Source organism: Neoarius graeffei, chromosome 2 (assembly GCF_027579695.1).
Source record: "Neoarius graeffei isolate fNeoGra1 chromosome 2, fNeoGra1.pri, whole genome shotgun sequence".
Lineage (NCBI taxonomy): Eukaryota > Metazoa > Chordata > Actinopteri > Siluriformes > Ariidae > Neoarius > Neoarius graeffei.
The window spans coordinates 68,274,157-68,288,811 of NC_083570.1; positions in this window are offsets into that span (position 1 = coordinate 68,274,157).

Sequence of the window (14,655 nt, forward strand, 5' to 3'; positions counted from 1 at the left end):
TACTGATAGCGATCAGTTAAATAAGACCTGAGCCAGGAGAGGGCCGTTCCCTTAACTCCCACAACATTTTCTAGTCTGTCCAGAAGAATGGAATGATCAATGGTATCAAATGCTGCACTAAGGTCAAGCAACACAAGCAGCGAGACACAGCCCTGATCAGACGCCAACAGTAGGTCATTTACTACTTTAACCAGAGCTGTCTCTGTGCCATGATGAGGTCTAAATCCTGACTGATACATTTCATGGATGTTATTCCTATGTAAATATGAGCATAACTGCTGTGCCACAGCTTTTTCAAGGATCTTGCAGATAAAGGGGAGGTTTGATATTGGCCGATAATTGGACAGCTGACAGGGATCAAGGTCAGGTTTTTTAATCAGGGGTTTGATAACTGCTAGTTTAAAGGATTTGGGTACATAGCCAATCCTCATCTCATCTCATCATCTCTAGCCGCTTTATCCTTCTACAGGGTCGCAGGCAAGCTGGAGCCTATCTCAGCTGACTACGGGCGAAAGGCGGGGTACACCCTGGACAAGTTGCCAGGTCATCACAGGGCTGACACATAGACACAGACAACCATTCACACTCACATTCACACCTACGGTCAATTTAGAGTCACCAGTTAACCTAACCTGCATGTCTTTGGGGGAAACCGGAGCACCCGGAGGAAACCCACGCGGACACGGGGAGAACATGCAAACTCCACACAGAAAGGCCCTCGCCGGCCCCGAACCCAGGACCTTCTTGCTGTGAGGCGACAGCGCTAACCACTACACCACCGTGCCGCCATAGCCAATCCTAAGAGAAGAATTTATTATTTTTAGAAGCAGTTCAATTACTTCAGGTATTATCTGTTTGAATAGACGTGTAGGTAAGGGATCTAGTACACAAGTTGAGGCTTTTGATGCCGAGATTAATGAAAGTAATTCAGTTTCTCTAAGGGGAGTAAAACATTCTAATTGCTGATCTGATACAGTTATATTGTTAACTACAGGCCCACTTACATTGTCTGGCCTTAAATTAGTAGTTAGAATTTTTTGTCAGATATTCTCAATTTTGTCATTAAAAAAATTCATGAAGTCGTTGCTACTACATACTACAGGTGTGCATGTGTCTATAGTGGACTTATTCCTGATTAATTTTGCTACAATATTAAATAGGAATCTAGGATTATTTTTGTTATCTTCTATTAGAGAGGAGAGATATGCTGATCTAGCAGCATTAAGTGCTTTTCTATACATCAGGAAGCTCTCCTTCCACGCTAATTTGAACACTCTACCAATTTTTTTTTGATGCCATTTACATTCCAATTTTCGAGTGGTCTGTTTTAACCTCCTAAGGCCCAAGCTGTTTTTTTACATGCAATTTTTATTTCTCTTTGCTATTTGGGCTTATTAGAACCTGATTAGAATAAAAACTAAGCATCATCTTTTGATAAGATGTACTTTTAGAGAAAAAGTATGTCCACATATGTGGATTCTTGTTCCGAATTTCTAAAAAGTGCTGTTCACGCATGTGACCGCTAAGCTCTAGGAGGTTAAAGTGTGAGTGTCATCATTATACCAGGGTGCTAATTTTTTGTCTCTGACCATTTTCCATTTAAGAGGAGCTACATTATCTAAAGTATGGTGGAATGTTGACTCTAAGCATTCAGTTGCCTGATCAAGTTCTGCAGGGGCTGACAGTGACCCAATCAAAGTTGATAACTCTGGGAGATCATTTATAAAGCTCTGTGCAGTAGTTGACGCGAATGTACGTTTAATACAGTAGCGTGGAGAGGTGCATATATTATTACTTAGACATATTTTGAATGAGATGAGATAATGATCTGAGATAACGTCAGACTTTGGAAGTATGACTATATTTTCTACGTTTAACCCGAATGTTAGTATTAGATCGAGGGTGTGACCACCATTATGGGTCGGTCCTATAACATTCTGATTAATCCCTACTGAATCTAAAATGGACACAAACTCTGTTTTTAAAGGGTCTTCTGGGTTATCGAAGTGAATATTAAAATCTCCAACAACTAAAGGTGTGATGTTCCGAGTGATGTTGCTCGGTGGCGTCGCGGCAGCTGTGCAGGCGGTTTGGGACATACCAGTGCTCTGCATGGCAGTGCTTCTGTGCTTGCTTTGTGGATCCATGGTGTGGTGTTCAAGCAATGTTGCTGGCAGTGTCATGGCGGCTGTGCTGGAGATGTGGGACTTGTTTTCGTGCGCCTTTTGGTGGGACTGTGGCCGCTACACCACTGGAATGATATCCTGACCTCTATTTGGTGGACTTTTTTTTTTCTGCTCATTATTGTAAAGTGACCTTGGATTTTGAGAAAGGCGATATATAAATCGAACATATTATTATTATTATTATTTCATCCACTGAAGGACATTCTAATTTTATTATTATTATTTTTGTTTAGGGCGGCACGGTGGTGTAGTGGTTAGCGCTGTCACCTCACAGCAAGAAGGTCTGGGTTCGAGCCCTGTGGCCGGCGAGGGCCTTTCTGTGCAGAGTTTGCATGTTCTCCCCGTGTCCGCGTGGGTTTCCTCTGGGTGCTCCGGTTTCCCCCACAGTCCAAAGACATGCAGGTTAAACTAATTGATGGCTCTAAATTGACCGTAGGTGTGAATGTGAGTGTGAATGGTTGTCTGTGTCTATGTGTCAGCCCTGTGATGACCTGGCGACTTGTCCAGGGTGTACCCTGCCTTTCGCCTGTAGTCAACTGGGATAGGCTCCAGCTTGCCTGTGACCCTGTAGAACAGGATAAAGCGGCTAGAGATGATGAGATGAGATGAGACAATACACATAAAACTTACCTGTGTGTTTTTGCTCTTCTACTCAATACAATTTCTGATACCCCTTTCTCCAGTAGTGAGCCTAATCTTTTGATGTGCTGGTCCAAAAGGTAAACATATAGTGGTATAGGCATCTGTAAACTCCAGCGGTTACTCTTAATAGTGTGAGCTGAAGTGGCTACAAGTGCGCTCAAAATTAGCCCAATTATCTATAAAGCCCACACTGTTTTCAGAGCACCACCTGGACAACCAGCAGTTCAGCGTCCATAACCTGCTGTAAGCTACATCGCCACGCCGCAGAAATGTATTCAATATGTAAGGAGATAAAAATGTGACCTGATGTGAAACAGAGGGCTGTTACTAACACAACATTGATTCTTTTCCAACAATAGCATGTCCCATAATGATTATTCCTCTTAAACAACAGTAATTTGCCAACAATTACAATATTTTATGCATTACAGAACCACACATCATTAAATAATATTGGCTGGCTTTGAGTGATATATCAGCTATATTCCAAGTCGAAAACGAGTTCAGGTATCATGCTAGCTGAATGGAATATATCTGATATACCATGAAAAAAGCCAGTCAATATTATTATTATTATTATTATTATTATTATTATTATTATTATACATAATACATACACACTCTCTTTTCCAGTTTTTGGATGTCCGTTGGTGTGTTTTTCTCTTGTAAACAGAAGGGAACCGTCAGGGCCTTCTCCACCTTCAGAGAAAGCCCAAACATATCAGCATTTCAAATGTTATATTTAATTGCTTTCATTCTTTCATAATTTCATTATAATTATTCTCTTCTAATTTGGCCTCATTTTCTATAAAATTTGCTTCAGAAATGAAAGGGTTATTATCCTGAAAGCACTAAAATAGAGTTATCCAATGAGAATTTGTTTGTTTGTTTGTTTGTTTGTTTGTTTGTTGTCTCTAGGCTGAGAAGAGTTTAGAGCTGGCTCACTCATTGGCTAGGTTGTCGGATGTCCATTGCTAACGATGATGACTGCTTCATTAGGATGCGCAGAAATGCAGTTAGGCCGCAAGGCCCACACCAGAGTGTACCTTTCCTAATGAAGTGCCTTGCACAGTAAGGTAAGACAAACAATGTCGTGCCCCCATCGTGTTGGCAACAGGTCTGGAGGTCCAGAGAGACAAGTGGTGCACAAAAGTGCCACTGACCTGATGGGTATGGAAGTTGCCCCGCAGTGACAACTGACTTGCTGGGTCATGCCATCCATTGGCCCTTTGAGTGGCTCTTCATTGGTTAGGACTTCATTGCCAGGACAGAAGGCCATGGCAGTGTATGTTTATGTAGGAAGTGACAGATGAATTAACCAATCAGATTTTGATTTATAGTGGGAAGGATCAAAAATTTATCACCCTCTACCTTCTTGAAGGCCAACGCGAGCTTAAAGGACATGGGACATGAAACATAAATGCACGCTATATCAGTTTCTTTCCATTAAAAATATGAAATAATTGCATCAACAAATACAAAATTATCTATTAAATTCAGCAAAATCGTTATATTCGTGATGATTATATGGCATTTCTGCTCGAGCTCCGATATGCATATTTTACAACCGGAAGAGCCGCTGTCACGTGATCATACATCACAAAAACTTTCGGGTACAGCACAAGCGGGTAGATGAATATGGAGAAGTGTGAATCGCGATGATGACGAATGCGACAAAATAGTTTTTGTATCTTGGATGACAAGAAAATTGTTTCATTTTTAGAGTGTTTAACGTACATTGAACATCATGGTGTATTGCGACCTCCCAGTCAGTCAGACGCACTGTTACTCCTGTTAGCAATGTAGCTAGGCTCAGCATGGCCAATGGTATTTTTTGGGGCTGTAGTTAGATGCGACCAAACTCTTCCATGTTTTTCCTGTTTACATAGGTTTATATGACCAGTGACATGAAACAAAGTTCAGTTACACAAATTGAAACGTGGCGATTTTCTATGCTATGGAAAGTCCGCACTATAATGACAGGCATACTAACACCTTCTGCGCGCTTCGGCAGCGCATTGATACCTTCACTCGGAGTTATACCATTATTTTTTAGACAGGGCGGACGGACCAGTGCATTCGCCCGCCTGGCCGTGCCCGACGAGGAGCGCTCTCGGCCGGCTTGGGAGGCAGACGGCAGCCCCTCCTGGAAGTGTGGTTTTACCATGGGCCTCATGCGGTAAGGATTAGTATTATAATTTTGGGTGTATCAATTATTGATTATCATAATTCTGACTCATTTTGCCATTTTGAATGTTTTCATCTCAGACTCTGGAAGCATTGTATCTCAATCAATCTCGAAAAATATCAGCAAAAAAAAACTAGCTTGCAACGGACTTTAGCTAGATCTATGATGAACTTTCAATGTATGATACAAAAATAACACTTCTTTCAACAGATCATTAGCCTTTGAGCAGAATTGTTTTTAACTTACCAGGATGTGTTATCGAGCCGACCGCTTTCAGTTTCATGGGGATTGAATGAACTCTCACTCTCAGAATCATCTGACCTGTCAGAGTAAAGACAAGATCTATGTTCATGTGAATTTCCAGCTATCGGTTCGAATTGATAGGGTCTAACTTCACATCTCTGTGAAACATCGGGAATATCACTGTCAATGGTGTCCATTTCGGTAACCTGTTTACATTAGATACCCAAGCGCTGGCTCCTTGAAAAGTTTTTGTGACGTCACGGGTCACGTGACCGCTTAGCTAATTAACGAATCATTGTTTTACGCTGATGTATAAAAAAGTTGAATAATGTGATGATTTTCACATTTTTGACACCCTGCAGTGATTTAGATGGCATTTCTTATGTCCTTTATACAGAATTATACCCAGAAAAAAATCCATGTCCCATGTCCTTTAACCACGAATCAATGCTGTTAGTGCAGCAGTGAAGTAACCTTCTAGCTGGTGTAGCGTTCATCAGTCATGTTAGCGAACGCTAATAAAGCGGTCAAGCCAGTGTTATCGAGAGCATGTAGCATAGGCCAATGGCCGAGAAACTAAAATTTCTGTCTCCAGACTCTTCTTCCACGCACACTGGCCACAGTATTTTTCACTCAGACTTAAGTATTAATTTCCCTGTGTAATTTACAGAGTTACTTTTAAAATCAACATCGACAGCTACATACAGCAGCACGACCTGGCACCCTGTTGCTAATCCCTTGCAAAATCCTTTGCCCTGTTGCTTTTTTTGGTGTGTCTGAAGTCCCAGCTCTAATAATAACGGTTCGCCACTGCTTGTAAATATGTGTGAAGAATATAGAATGAAATTTTGGTAGCTTTTTGGTGTTCAACACATTTTTAGTTTCAGTTTATTTATTTACTGCTTAATTATAGTATAGCTAATTCTAGCACTGGATTAGCTTAGTCTTTCTCTTTCCCAGAGAACAAAGAAATGGTTCTGCGCATGCACAGCAGAAAAGTTTTGTCATTGGATATTTGCATCAGCTCCAACATATGACATCATGTTGTCTTGACAATGTGCAATATTGTAAATATTGTAATATTGTGCACACTCATTTTCCATTAGGTAGAATGGTGTAATACACACAGGATAAGTGATATGCGAACAATATTGTGTGCTATCAAACCAGATGAATGAAACCTGCTAGAAGGGAATAGAATACATGTTTTTATTCCATGGAAAAAGTGTCCTGTATGTATAATAATACTTTTTATTGTTTATAGTTTTAGAGTATATACAGCACTTGAAAATACATCCAAAGTTCTTGCAATTTTCTGGACCAACTGACCTTCAGGTGTTAAAGTAATGACAGACTGTTTTTTCTATGGTAATGCCCTTGTGACTGAATGATCACAAATCCCCACAGTCACGTTACAAAATCTAGTAGAAAGCCTTCCCAGAATAGTCGAGTCTGTTGTAGCAGCAAAGAGGGAACCAGGTCCATATTAATGGTCATTGTTTACAATATAAAGTTGGTTATCTCATCTCATCTCATCATCTCTAGCTGCTTTATCCTGCTCTACAGGGTCGCAGGCAAGCTGGAGCCTATCCCAGCTGACTACGGATGAAAGGCAGGGTACACCCTGGACAAGTCGCCAGGAAAGTTGGTTATATAATGGCCATATAATGCATCTTACATACCAGTTGATGTTTAGCACTCAGATGACACACTTCAAGCCACACTTCCAACTAAAAAACAGTATTGCTTAATCTTCCTAATGAGATCCACATGGGTTAAAAAGATATCTATGCTCAGATGAAACATCAATTTAAACAAAAAAAAAATGAAGCAGATAGTGTCATTTTTGCAAGTTCAAGATTTTGTGTGTTAAACTTTACATATCGGAAGACTGATATTATGTTGGTTGCAAAACTGATAAACAAAGAGTAATGAAAACTGGCCATCAAATCCATCTATCCATAACCTCTTATCTTGTGCAGGGTTGCAGGCAAGCTGGAGCCAGCTGACTATGGGTGAGAGGCGGGGTACACCCTGGACAAGTCATCAGATCATCACAGGGCTGACACATGGAGACAAACAACAATTCACACTCACACCTACGGTCAATTTAGAGCCATCAATTAGTTTAACCTGCATGTCTTTGGACTGTGGGGGAAACCAGAGCACCCAGAGGAAACCCACGCAGACACGGGAAGAACATGCAAACTCCACACAGAAAGGCCCTCGTCGGCCACGGGGCTCGAACCCAGGACCTTCTTGCTGTGAGGCAACAGTGCTAACCATGACACCACCATGCTGCCCCTGGCCACCAAATTAGTTAGCCAAATTAAACCTTTGATAAAGATAGAGCAATAAATATGTTTTAATCACAGTTCTATGATATCAGCAGAGAAATCCATATAATAGCATATAAATGGACATTGGCGTATAATGTATACTACATAAAAAATGGCTCATATGCCTCCTATGCCATGATTGATGTGCTTGTAATATATTTTCACAGCTTTGGTTGTTGCAACCAAAGAATTATATACCATACATCTTTGTAAAGATGTGAATTTGACTTGGCTTTAAGACGCGACTAAAAACATTCTGAGAAGTGTTCAGCTGCTTGGCTTTTTATTGCCTTTATGGGTGTGAGGCAGAGCAGCATTGTGTCCTCAGTGTCCCTGTGTCTTTGTGAATACTGAATTATAGGCCACTGGTGGCAGTTTGGCCCCTCCCACAATCCATAAAGAAGCCCACACAGGACTGTGATTGTTCCCTCTTGACCTCAAGTACCAGAATGACGCAGTCAGTTTCCTTTGTACTTTGGGGGGGGAGAATCAAATTTTCCAAATGAACACAATTTCTGCATTAAGTTGTGTGTTAAAAGCTAATATCAAGTCATCATAATTCATGTGACTTATACCGCACTTTCATAAACAGTTGCATAACACAGCTATTCTATAGAATAGGTGGTCAGTGCACCAGTTGAAAATAAACTAACAATACACAGCCATGTCAAAGCTTCAGCAGAATACTTTCCCACACAGAAATGCACTTAGACCAACAATGCAGAGATTGTTTATGGTTCCCAGTGAGACCAGTGATTGTGTTGTAGAGGCTCAGGTACCGTATAAGCATCACCTTCACTTCAACAAAACAAAAATACGTCACACTTCACAAATACATAATATTTACTGTATATACTTTACTGTATTACACGGTTTATCAGAGTCTCCCACAGTGATGAGGGAAATGAAAAAATATATTCTTTTTGTGTTGTAAACTAAGCTTTACCTGTATATTTGATTTGTCACATAGTTTGTGACGGGGAAAAATACAGGGTAAAGTCCCAGTTGATTTTAAACCTCTTTGCTTTGGTATAGATATTTTTTTCTTTACACCAGATGTCCTTCCTGACGCAACCCCCCCAATCTATTCGGACTTGGGATTGGCGCTAAGTACGCACTGGCTTGTGTAACCCCAGTGGCTGGGTATTTTTTACTTAACCTGCATGTCTTTGAACTGTGGGGGAAACCCATGCAGACACGGGAAGAACATGCAAACTCCACACGGAAAGGCCCCTGTCGGTTGCTGGGCTCGAACCCAGAACCTTCTTGCTGTGAGGTGACAGTGCTAACCACTACACCATCATGCTTCCCCTCACCGTGTATATTCAAGATTCAAAGTGTTTGTCATATGCACAGTAAGGAACATGTCCCCCTGCACAATGAAATTCTTAGTTTGCCGTCCACCATGAATGCCAAATTTCAACAATAAATAGGTGGAAGAAATAATACAAAGTAAAAGCAATATAGTGCAAAATAAAAGCAGTATAATACAAAATAAAAGTAATATAGTACAAAATAAAGGTAAACTAGTGTAAAATAGGCAGTATAATACAAAAATAAGGCAATGATAGAACGTAGCAGCGAAAAAGGGCAGTAGTGTGCAAACGTGCAAATATAAACAGTCAAGGACAGTTTACAGGGAGGTAGTCCATGGTTATAGACTCCTGTCAGCTGTTTAGGAGTCTGATGGCGGTGGGAAAGAAAGAGTTCTTTAATCTGACAGTCTTACATTTCACACTTCTGTACCTCTGGCCTGAGGGTAGAAGTGTGAACAGTCCGTGCTGGGGGTGGGTGGGGTCCTTGAGGATGGAGGCAGCTTTCCTGTGGACTCTGTGGTGGTAGATGCTCTGCAGAGAGGGCAGTGGAGTTTTGGTGATCCTCTCAGCAGTCTTCACCACTCTCTGCAGGCGTTTACGGTCCATAGCCGTAGTAGTGCTGCCGTACCACACAGTGATGCAGCTGGTCAGGATGCTCTCAATCACGCAGCTGTAGAAGTTGCTGAGGATCTTGGGTGACATACTAAACTTCCTTAGTCTCCTCCTAATATGATATGTAATTATATTACACAGTGTAGTCGAGGTGCACTCTCAGGCCCACGGGAATAGGTGTTTAAATAAAGAGCACTTACTGTCACTGTGCCCTGCTGTGCTCTGCTCTGCTGTTCAGCTAGGGCATCTTCTGGGCAAGGGCAATACCAGGTTTCTCAGATTTTAATACTTAGAGTATTTTTGTTGTGAAGGTCTCTAAAGACTAAAACATGCAAAATGAAGTATCCTTTTATTAAAAAAACCTCAATGGTTAAAAAAAAGCAGTGATGTAGGACCATGGAGTGTTTTTGTGGATCAGCTTTGTGGGGGCAGCGATGTTTTGATTTGTGTAGGTGACCAGAAAGGCCAAATGGAAGGTAACCAGTTGTAAAGCCATCCTGTAGTGTTATATGCAATTCCATTCTAAAGACCCAGTGCCTGTAAAAGAAATGCCTCTTGCTGCAGTAGGTGAAAACTTTAACAATTGCTCTGGACCCAGTTTCCCCAAAGCATCATATTTTAGCTCAATGCTATTCTTACTGCCTGCTCTATTGAACTAGCACGAGAATGTGTGTTCAGTGGAGACTACAAAGCATTTCTGTATAATGTCACTCTGGATAAAGGAGTCTGCTCAATGCTGTAAATATACGTGTAAATTTAATGCATCATAAAGTTAAAATCGTCTTAGTCTGTAGAGAGAGTGCTCAGTGTGATGTTCACACTACCATTTAACAATGATCTTTGTACAGTGAAAACTCATCCATGCTGATATAAGTGCTTAAGTACCATGTGTCCAACAGGTTTCTCATTAAAGGGATGAAATGGGAGGAAGTCAATGGGAAAGCAGAAGCTTTGTGAATTTTTCATACCCATTATTGAGTGTACGATGAAACCAGTGACTCTTCAATCCCGCTGTTGAGTGTTCATTGTGCCATTGAAAGTATGAAGAGAGGAAAATGTGAGATGATTTCATGTAGAAACCACAAGAATAGGTGTCAATATTAATAAGATTTAAATGAAAACCTTCACTACTTAGAGAAATTACTCAGCACAGAATAAAGATTAATTTGATCATTAATAAAGTGTTTATTAGTGAGAATATGTTCATGAATCTTTGTCAAAATTAGTCAGAAATGCAGTAGACAGTGCGAAAGCATTAGGCCTTAAAGCAGTGTATTCCAAGAGATTTACTCCATTACTGGATTCTTAAGGGTCTTTCTTACAGTAATTGGATTCACTGTAATAGGATTGTCAGCCTTAAAGAACATGGGCTTAAAAAATTAAAAACATTTAATTCTTCAAGGTGCAACACACTCAATACATACTTTTTAAAAATATTGTAGTTCAAGGAATATGAAATCTGCTCATCTGATGGAACATTCAGTCAGAAGCCTGCAGTTATTAGTATTACGAAGGTGCTTACCACAGCTGGTACTCTTTCTGAGTCTTGACAGTAGCACACCGTGGACTTTGCTGTGTGTTACAGTATTCATCAAAATACTTTCTGTCTGGAAAGAAAGCATAGCCGGACAGGTTTCTGTCTCCTTATTGCTCTCACTGTACATCTTATTGATGCACATTTAAACAGTACATCAGTGACAATTATCTAATCAGCCAATCACGTGGCAGCAGTACAATGCATAAAATCATACAGATACAGGCCAGCAACTTCAGGTAAATGTTCACATCAACCATTAGATTGGGGGGGGGGGGGGGGGGGGGGGGTGTTTGATCTCAGTGATTTTGACCATGACATCATTGTTGGCGCCAAATGGGTTGGTCTGAGTATTTCTATAACTGCTGATCTCCTGGGATTTCACGCATGTGCAACATTCTCTAGTGTTTACTCAGTGTGGTGCAATAAAGAAAAAGCATCCAGTGAGCAGCAGTTCCACCTTGTTGAGGGAGATCAGTGGCAATGGAGAATGACCAGACCGGGTTGAACTGACAGAAAGGCTACAGTAAGTCAGATAACCACTCGGTACAATTGTGGTGAGCAGAAAAGCATTTCAGAACACAACACGTCAGACCTTGAGGCAGATGTGTTACAACAGCAGAAGACCACATCAAATTCCACTTCTATCAGCCAAGGACAGAAAGTTGAGGCTGCAGTGAGCTCACCAAAACTGTAGTGGGTTTCCCAAAAGCTTCTTAACACTAAGAGCATGTTAACTAGGAGACAGTGTGTTCATTGTGCTGCTCACTCTACCATTTAACGATGATCTTTGTGCTATGATGCTTTTGGGAAACTCGGCACTGGACAGTTGAAGACTTGACAAACATAGCCTGGTCTGATGAATCTTGATTTCTGCTGAGGCTCACAGATGGCAGGGTCAAAACTTGGTACCAACAGCATGAATCCATGAACTCAACCTGCCTTGTGCCAGCAGTCCAGGCTGGTGGAGGTCGAGTAATGGTGTGGGGAATGTTTTCTTGGCACACTTCAGGGTCAATCAATATCAATCATCGCTTGAATACCACAGGCTATTTGAGTATTGTTGCTGACCATGTGCATCCCTTCATGGCCACAACTTACCATCTTCTAATGGCTACTTCCAGCATGATCATGCACCATGTCACAAAACCATGCAGTTGACTTGCTGACTTTAAGGCTGCAGTTGTCGTGAACGGTTTTGCGCTCGGGTTTCCATCGATGGGGGGTTTATGGCATCAACGAAGCTGACTTTATGTTAGGACCGTTAATGTTATAGTCATGTCTGTTATTGCCCAAATGAGGATGGGTTCCCTTTTGAGTCTGGTTCCTCTCGAGGTTTCTTCCTCATGTTGTGTCTGAGGGAGTTTTTCCTTGCCACCATCGCCACAGTCTTGCTCATTGGGGATAGATTAGGGATAAAATTAGCTCATATTTTAAGTCATTCAAATTCTGTAAAGCTGCTTTGCGACAATGTTTATTGTTAAAAGCGCTATACAAATAAACTTGACAAAATAAAAGTCGTCTCAAACAAGTTTCATGAACATGACAATGAGTTCAGTGTTCTTCAGTGGCCTTCCCGATCACTGGTTCTGAAGCCAATAGAACACCTTTGGGATGTGGTAGAACAGGAGAGTCACAGTATGAAAGTGAACCTGAAAAATCTGAGGAATTGTATGATGCAATCATGTGAACATGGACCAGAATATCAAAGGGATGTTTCCAACATGTTGTGGAATCCATGCCACAAAGAATTGAGGCTGTTTTGATTGCAACGCGAGGCCCTACTCAGTATTAGTAGTGTTCCTAATAATGTAGTTGGTGGGTGTATATAGTTTAGCTTCGAGGTGCATAAATAAATACATTTCAATTCTAGATGATTAGCTCATCCAGCCAGCAGACGATGAGCTTATGCCATCATGTGTCATTCATCGTCCAGCGTCGTCCACATTTCATGAAAATCGCTTCTTCTCTCTCAGTTCATCACTGATTTTTATTCTTTTTGGCACGAAGTTAGGTCTGCCTGGGGTGTATATGGCTTCCACCAAATTTGCATAATTGCAATTAATAATGAAGATATGGAGTAATTAAGCCCTTATGAGCAGTTTCCACACAAATCTCTTCTCCCTCAATTCTTCACCGATTTTGATTCTTTCTGGCATGAAGGTAGGGGTACCTAGGGTGCATATAACTTCTACCTAGATTTGATTCATTACAATTATTAATGAAGTTATGGACGAATTAAGCCTTAATGAGCAGTTCAACAAAAAAAAAAAAATCACTTCTTCTCGGTCAATTCCTTGCCGTTTTGGATTCTTTCTGGGAAACAGGTATGTATTCCTAGGGTGTATATAACTTGCAATATTTATTGCACAAGGTGGCCCACTTTAGATCATTCCTTCTGGACTAGACGGGGCCAGAGTGAGCAGTGCCGTCACTGATGGTCTCGTTCAAGTTTTGTTTTGCATCAGCTCAGGCAGTACACTAAACTGTTTGTAACAATTCTTCCTGGTTAAAATATTCAATCTGATTAAGACTTTGGTTACCAAATTTGTTAACTTCAAAATTTGTCTGAATTCAGATTTCAGCTGTCAAAATGCTATGCAGAAACTACAGCATTGTCTCTGTGAATGGTCAACAATCAGGGATAATACTGTAAAAGAGGGTAGGGGAGGTTCTGTTGTTGAACGGGACATGAATATTAAGGAGACTCAAATAGGTCCATAAAAAAAAAAGCATTTTGATGAAAGCGCAAACATGTCTGTCTTTCATGTACTCAATTAAAATATGAAAGAAAAAAATAAATATTGGTAGCATAAAGCACACTGCCATTAAATGTTTTACAAAAGAGTTGAGAAGGAAGAGCCATGCTGAGTGAGTGTACGAACATGTTTTTGTATCCTGCTGGACCAAAATATCCCCAAAGGGACAGGAATAGCTGATTCTTTTGATCTTGTGGCTCATTCAGCCAGACACCCTGAGGAACCTGAGGTTTTTTTGTTTTTTAAATAAAAAAAAGCAACTTTAAATACAAGCAAACAAACAACAACAAAAGAGCCAAAAGTTTCCTTCTAGTTATTGGGTTTAAGGTTTGGATCAGATATACTGTAGCTGTAAGCATAACGTTAATAATCTCCAGTTGAAGGTCCTCAAAATGATAACACAAATCTGTGTGTGAGAAACAGCAAGTAGAGCCCCTTAAAGAGTACCGTTCTCAGTGCCCTCCAACTCATTAATGCATTTATGTGATCACCACAGGCAGTGACCTAGAAATGAACAGCAATCCCACAAAGAGAAACATGAGACAAAGCAGCCTCTATCCCATCAGCATGGAATCCGCTCTGTCACACATATCACATTATACAGCACACTGAGGGCGGACAACCATTTTGAATACGCCGCTCACTGGGGATCATATCTGATAAATGGGCGTTGGGTGCATGTATGGGGTTATGACCTGTTCCCACCAAAGAATAGCCAGTATAGAATCGCGACTGGCCAAGCAAACAAATCTGCACTTGACATACACTGAACACAGACCCATGAAAAACATAACTGAAATTTTGGATGCATTTTGTCACTTAATTACCCTAGCAGT